Source organism: Dermacentor albipictus, chromosome 10 (assembly GCF_038994185.2).
Source record: "Dermacentor albipictus isolate Rhodes 1998 colony chromosome 10, USDA_Dalb.pri_finalv2, whole genome shotgun sequence".
In the NCBI taxonomy this organism is placed as follows: domain Eukaryota; kingdom Metazoa; phylum Arthropoda; class Arachnida; order Ixodida; family Ixodidae; genus Dermacentor; species Dermacentor albipictus.
This window is the reverse complement of record NC_091830.1, coordinates 96,818,040-96,825,463: the sequence shown is the minus strand read 5'-3', so window position 1 is coordinate 96,825,463 and position 7,424 is coordinate 96,818,040. Positions and strand designations below refer to the sequence as shown.

The 7,424-nt window shown below is 48.6% G+C and overlaps 1 non-coding gene across 1 annotated transcript; it reads left to right on the top strand.

The window, feature by feature from the left end:
- Positions 1 to 4,214: 4,214 nt before the first annotated feature.
- On the top strand, positions 4,215 to 4,286 carry TRNAG-UCC (transfer RNA glycine (anticodon UCC)). Its single transcript has one exon. It is a non-coding gene; the product is annotated as a tRNA-Gly (tRNA).
- Positions 4,287 to 7,424: the final 3,138 nt, after the last annotated feature.

Sequence of the window (7,424 nt, the reverse complement as noted above, 5' to 3'; positions counted from 1 at the left end):
CCAATATCAGGTCAGTCGTGTCTTCTGCGAGTATGACCTTGATTCCATAGCTGTTCAGGAGACCAACGTTGAAAGTCAGGAGCCAACGGATCGCATGGTCGAACCTTTTAGGTTTTTGTGCAACGTTTGCGTATGTCATTACCTTGGCACTTCTGGAGGATGTGCAATTTATTGCGTAGTTCTTTAGGCCTTGTGGAAGAATATGTTTATAATACTGAAGACGGCCGAATTGTCGTTTGTGATTTTCTGCTTTCGTTTCAGAAATGGCGCGTCATTTCTGCATATGCAGAAAATAGCGTTAAAGATCGTCTTAGGTTTTTTGCAAGTGTTGGACCATATTTAAAATGTGGAAGAAAAGTGATACTGCTCGGGGATTTTAACTGCGTATGCCTGAAGGAAGCTAGGAGCAAGCGACTGCCAGTTCGGGATCAAAGTGCTTTGATTTTATCTACGATTACGCAAGAGTGTGGCCTAGATGATTTCGGAAATGTACTGCAAAACGGAAGTGGCACTGTCTATACACATTTCCAACGTGATTGCCACTCCCCTTTAGACAGAGCATGCGCGGCAGACGTGCTTGTACCACTTTGCAACAGTTATGAGGTAAACTGGTAGCGTTTACTAACCACAGTGTCGTAATGTTTTCAATAGGCGTGAAAAAAATTAGGTCAAATTTTTCGTGGAAGTTGTGGAATCTCAACAACAAATTACTTAATGATAAAGGCTTTCTAGACAATGTGAAATTGCCTATAGAAAGAATGCACTTGTTTGAATCGGGGAGATTTGTTGATGCGTGGGAGCGGTTCACTCTAATGCTATCTTCGACTGGTCGTTTCTGAGCGCTCTGGAGCGCTCTCGCGAGCGGCGTTGTCTTCGGCTGGTTGAAAGAGGGTGCGCGCCCTGCGTTCGGCTGGTTCTTCTCGATTGCTCTCCTCCATCTTCGAACGCTCTGAGGCGCTCCGAGCCCTGTCGTCGGAGCAGTCGTCGAAATTGAAACGTCATCGCAGAGCCGCGTCGCTGCTGTTGGCGACAGCCCACCGTAACCTAGGCAACCTAGGCCACTGCGACGAACGCTCGTCCCGCCGGCGCGTCCGCCGGTTTTCGCGGCAGCGCCGGGAGCTTTCGATAAGCGAAACATCGGACGTTCATAGTAGCCACGTGGTTTAGCATCTGCCACTGCCCCCTGCGAGAGCGAGTCGCACGTTCGACTTGCGCGCTCGTCCTCTACCTCTGAGCTCGGGGAACGCCGGATCTGCCCGACTCTGATTTGGAGGATGGAAGCGACCAGTCGAAGATACCATAAGAACAGTTTACACCCTTTGGCTTGCCCCTTCTGCCACACAAAAATAATCGTCATCTTCCTAGATGCGTTTCCTTTCTTTATCGCTGCAAGCCCGGAACTTTCCCGTGACGAACGGCACGCGCGTTATCAGAAGAGGCACTCCAAAGGGTGTAAACTGTTCTATACTGATAACGCGCGTGCCGTTCGTTACAGGAAAGTTGCGGGCTCACAGCGATAAAGAAAGGAAACGCATCAAGGCAGATGACGTTTATTTTTGTGTGGCAGAAGGGGCAAGCCAAAGGGTGTAAACTGTTCTTAGAGTGTTTAAGGAAGAAGTAAAAATTAGCGCTATCGAGAGATCTTCCATTTTACATCAGAATAAAAATAGAAAAGAAAGGGAACTGCAGTGTCAGTTGGAATTCTTGTTGACAGTAGAGAGCGCGCAGCCAGGCACTTTCAATGAAGAAATAAGAAAAATAAAGAGTCAACTTGAAATATTGGATGTAGAAAAATACAGAGGCGCAGTTATACGCGCACGCGCAGAACACCTCTGGCTCGGCGAAACACCGACAAAACGATCCTTGAGCGAGGAGAAGCGGTACGCTTCACGTAAGGAAATAACACAGATAACGTACGGTGAAGAGATTACAAGGTACAAACTGATGATCCAACAGGCATTTGCCGAATACTACAAAGGATTGCTGGGATGCAGCGGTAAAAGGGAGGCCTCTTTAGACGAATTTTTTATGCTAATGCCTAAATTAGATTACGAAACCTAAGTACGCCTTGAAATGCCAATTGGCTTAACTGAAATAGAAAGCTCAATATAAGATCTAAGTGAAGGGAAAACGCTGGGCCCAGACGAACTTTGTGCTGCTTTTAACAAGGCGTTTAAGCATGACCTCTAGTAGGCTCTTTCGCGGCTCTTCGCTGAAGCGTACGAAATAAAGGATGCACCGTTATCCTTTAGAAGGTCGCATGTTGTATTGGTACCCAAAAGCGATGATCCAGTGAAGGTTTTATCGGTGAGTGCTTATCGTCCTATAAGCCTCACTAATGTAGATTACAAGGTGTTCATGAAAGTGCGAGCCAAAAGGCTGCAGACTGTAATACAGTTAATTGTAGGACTTCCCCAAACGTGTGGCATAAAGGGCCGAACAATAGGAACGAACATTCACATAGCGAGGAGCATCCTCAAATGCTGTGATGCATGGGACAGGCAAGTCGCCATGTTACAATTAGAGCTCGAAAACTATTTCGATCGTGTAGTGCATGACTTACTCTTTACAGTATTGGAACGTGTAAATGTCGGGAATGTTATCTTAGAAGGTGTGAAAATGTCGTATAAGAGTAGTGAGGCTAACATTGTCATTAACAAAGAAGTCGCTGAAAGTATTCAAGTTACCAGGAGCGTTCGCCAGGGGTGTCCAATTTCTCCTTTATTGTTTGCTATTTACTTAGAGCCCTTTTGTTTGAGCATAATTCAAAATAACAAAGTACGTGGTTTTAAGATTATGATGGCGGAGGTCAAATTATTGTCTTATGCTGATGACATTGCCGTTTTCTGTGAAAACAGAGAAAATATTAGTGAAGCTGCGAGAGTAGCCGACAAGTACTGCAAGCGGTCCGGTAGTGCAATAAACTGGGATAAGTGTGTAGGTCTGTGGCATGGCACCTGGGAGGAATTGCCAGAGTTTTTCGAGTATATAAAATGGAGGCACGGTGCCCACAAATTATCTGGGTGTTCCACTAGGGGGTATAAAGATACAGATGAATATTGGAAGGACAAAAGAGAAATGTTGAGAGAGAAAGTGAATAAGTGGGGAGGTAAAAACTTCTTAAATACTTCTTAGTAGCGAAAGCTTGGTACGTGCTTCAGGTGCTTTGCATGAATGGGCTAAACATTCAGATGATACACAGAATCTTTCCTACTTTTATTTGGGGATCCCAATGGGAACGTGCGAGTCGTACAAATCTTTTTCGATCAGTCGAAGCTAGTGGGCTGGGATTGGCCCATTTCTTTTTACGACAGATCGTGCCGAGGCCTATTTTTCTGCGAGATCAGTCATCCATTCTTGCGCACCATGTTACAAGTTAGATTATGCTGTTATTTACCTGAATTCGTCGTATCGACTTCTTGTGCGGGGCGAATGGGTATACGTGGCTATCTTCGCGAAGTAGTATCGGCTTTCGGTATGCTAAACGTTCCTTTTTCTCTGCAGTATTTGTGCGAAGTTAAGAATAAACGGCTGTATAAAGATTTCATCGACGTAATGATTCCAGAGCCCTTGTATCGCACCTTGTACGCAATCCGGCCCAGAAAAGATGCCTATAAAAGAATCAAAAGAATGTTAGTACGACCATCAGCCAAGATCTTTTTTTTTTCAACTACACACTGGTACGTTGCCCGTGAAGCCATGGCTAGAAAAAAAGGGCCTATTTCCTCCGTGGAGCACTAATTGCATCTTGTGCCGCAAGCCGTAAAGTATGATCACATTTTTTTGGACTGTTGGGATGCCGTATTCTACTGGGACATCCTTCAGCGAACATTAAAGAAAGACCTCCCTATAACACCATACGATATTCGTTTCCTACCGGTTCAGTGTAAAAGTGAGATACCGTATGATATGTTTATGTTGTTGGGTATGCACGCAATTTGGAAGACACGTATGGCGGGACGCATGCGAATGCAAACGCACGCCCACCCAGAGAATACTTCATAGCAAGAATAGCTCACACCAGGGATGTATATTGTGCAGGCGAAGATCAGCCGGAATGGCTACCCGTTCTGAATGACCTCATTTCATTATAATCATCGCATGCCAAACAGTGTTTGACATTTCTAAACATTACTCAGTGCCATTTTTTCTGTGAATGAGTTTGGTTCTTCCGTTGTTCTTTGCACGTGATGTGCCATTCAGCGAAAAAAAAAGTGTCGGTGGTGTAGTGGTTAGCATAGCTGCCTTCCAAGCAGTTCACCCGGGTTCGATTCCCGGCCGACGCAAGCAATTTTTGCACCTACCCATATGCCGGCTCCCCGCATCTCTATAGATAATCAGTGGAAAAATGTGAAATCGGCCTTTTCTTTTATTCCTGCTGTGCGGAACATTCTTCCATGAAAATGAAGAAAAACACACCTATTTTACTATACTGCGAAATCACTACATCTGACTATTAAGAGCACTCCATGCGCTGGGCGTCGTTACATTGTAGCAGTCTCGGCTCTCTGGTTGCAATTAACAACTGAAGTAGGACTGGTTTAAGCACCTGGAAACACGCGTCGGTGGTATAGTGGTTAGCATCGCTGCATTCTGCATCCGGCAGCCGAGCTGTTCGGATCGTAGGGTCATGGCCTCTTCCGGGGCAGTGACAGCGGCCACTTTTGGTCGCGGAAACAGGATCACCGACGACCATAAGGATTATCCGTTTATTTTGCCTCAGCTGCCGAAAGGACGAGTTGCATTTAACACCGTGTTTTTACACGGTGATTTTCGCACCAGACCTTACAAGGAAGAAGATTTTAGAGACGCCCTACAGCCGACGGGACTGCTGCCGGACGTGGTATGCATAGGGGCGTACCAGATAAACCACGTCTGGGCGGTGACCCTGTCTGACGCCACTGCGACGAAGCGCCTCATGGCCCTTAAAGAACTGCAAGAGAAGGGAAGACGGTGTGTCATCGTGGACCCGCAAGACCAGTAGGTGAAGCTTAGGCTTCACTGGCTGCTCTATGGCGTTGCAGACGAGGACATACGGACGGCATTCATGGCTTTCGGCAAGGTGGAGGAGGTAAGCCGGCAAAGGTGGCGCGTCCATGGCCTGGGCGACAAGACGTCGACAACCAGGACTGTGCTTCTAAAGATGAAAAGCGGCGTGAAAATGGAAGACCTTCCTTATCAGGTCCGCGTCGGCGGAGAGCTGGCCTTGGTGGTCGTCCCTGGTCGACCCATGCAATGTCTGCGCTGCCAAGGCACAGGGCACGTCCGGCGGGAGTGTAAAGTTCCGCGCTGCTCTCGCTGCAGACGGTTCGGTCATGTTGACGACGACTGCGTCAAATCCTACGCCGCCGTGACAGGCCCAGCAGTGAACGACGTGGCCGCAGAGCACGTCATGGACGTGGTCGAGACGGAGGACGCCGCTACAGGCATCGGAGACCTGGTAGCGACAGCGGCAGTCAGCGAGACGTCGACCGTCGGCGCAGAAGGCACGGTTGCTCAAGGTACTGAGAAGCGGAGTGGGAATGCGCAGGGCGCGACTGTTGTGGGCCCCGCGACGGGAACCATTAGTGAAGACCCGCCCGACAAAGGTATGACGACAATGTAGCAGGACGAGGCCGTGAAAGACGGCGACCGGACTGAGACTCTCGGCGGCCCGGTCAAACGCCCCCACGACCAGACCAAGGACCAGGGCGAGGGTGCGACCAGCACCACCGAGGGACCACCGACAAAGACGCCCCAGGGAAGGCGGATGGGCTTCAAACCAAAGCCGAATGTGCCGCCTGAAAGAAAGCCTGTGATCAAAGTGGCGACGACAAACAATGCCGGGAAGCCGGATGGCCCCAGAGGCGGCTAGCCAAGGGCTGGCCGTGAAGGGTAAGCACCATGCTCCGGGCCTACTTTTCTCGCTAGATGAAGATGGCTGAAATACCGTCTCTTAGTATTGCCACACTAAATGTGCTAGGGTTGGCGGCTAGTCGTTGGCAATGTCAGGTCCTACGGTTGGTAACGGACCATGAGATAGACGTACTAGCCGTCCAGGAAACCAAGGTTGACGGAAAGGAAGAGACCGGGAGCATGGTGCGACGATTCACGACTAGGTATATTGTGGTGGTCAGTCATGCGGTAGGCACCTCCGGGGGGTGCATTCTTTCGGTGAAGAAGCTGCCGGGTTTACCTATGCAAAGTGTGTGGTCCTGTCTGGCTGGAAGGATTGTTTTATGTGACTTTACGATCTCTGACTTTGAGTTTCGCGTCATTCGCGTCTATGCGCCGAATTCTGTAGACGAGCGTGTCCTCTTTTTTTCGACCGACCGACCAAACAATGCCGGCGTGCGTGATAGAAGTAGTGACGTTTTATCAAAATTAGTTAATGAAAATGAACTTGATGATGTTTTTCAATGTCTGGAAGGGGGGCGTCAAGTGACATTTACGCGTTTTCAAGGCAGTTTTCATGCGCGACTGGATCGCATGTACATTTCGTTGGACATGATTCCAAGATGCCATGGTTATGGGCACGTTGCAAGTGCTAGGCGGTGCCCTGTCTTTCCGACCCCTAGCGCCATCTGACGAATAGTTGCACGAATGTGGTAGGATTACTCGCGGCGTCAGTAGCCCACGCTGCGTGTTTGGCGCCTTGTCAAACGGTAGCGATGGCGCGAAACAGCGTGCCGATATTAACTTTAACCGGGTTTCCAGAATTACAAGATGTCCACAGCTTTTTTCGTGAAAAGAATTTAGCGAAAGAAGTCGCCTATTTGAAGTGGGGCACGTCTACGACGTGAGAGAAGTGTTGAACTCGCACTGATCGGAAGTGACTGCTTGGTGTAGTCCGCAAACGAAAAATAACGCACCAGCGAGATGCGTGCAGCTCAGCGTGAGTTACTTCGTTATCTACGGTGTGGACGCATGAAATTATAGGCGACATTGATTCTTGGAGATCAGCGACAGCAGAGAAATCCTATCGGGGAGCTGCGATTGCCGTGCTGGCATCGCAGGGAAGTGCAAGGACGCCGCGGTAGTTTCCCTATACATACTAGGACGGCAAATACAAATCCAAAACATCTCATCCAAGAACGTGGGGCGTACGAACGACTCGTAATACCTACCCGAGGTATCCTACCGTTACTCTCCCCGAGCACACAAAAAAGGGGAGGACCTTACCAGTTGTGTTAGACTACATTGGGAAAATATTTTCGCCCAAGTTACTGCAAGTGCGATACTTTTATGTTGCGATTTTCCAGTGCGTGCAAAGGAGGCTCCAATAAACCACGCCGTTAAAAATTTTGGTGATCTCAACTGCCCCTTAGATGATATGCTGGTTGGAGAAGGGTTTATGCCAGCTCAAACAGCTGCAACCCCTCCTCAAATCTCTCGGCAAGCCCCAGCGCTCTTTGAATGGGAGAGGATTGGGAAAGAGTTCCACT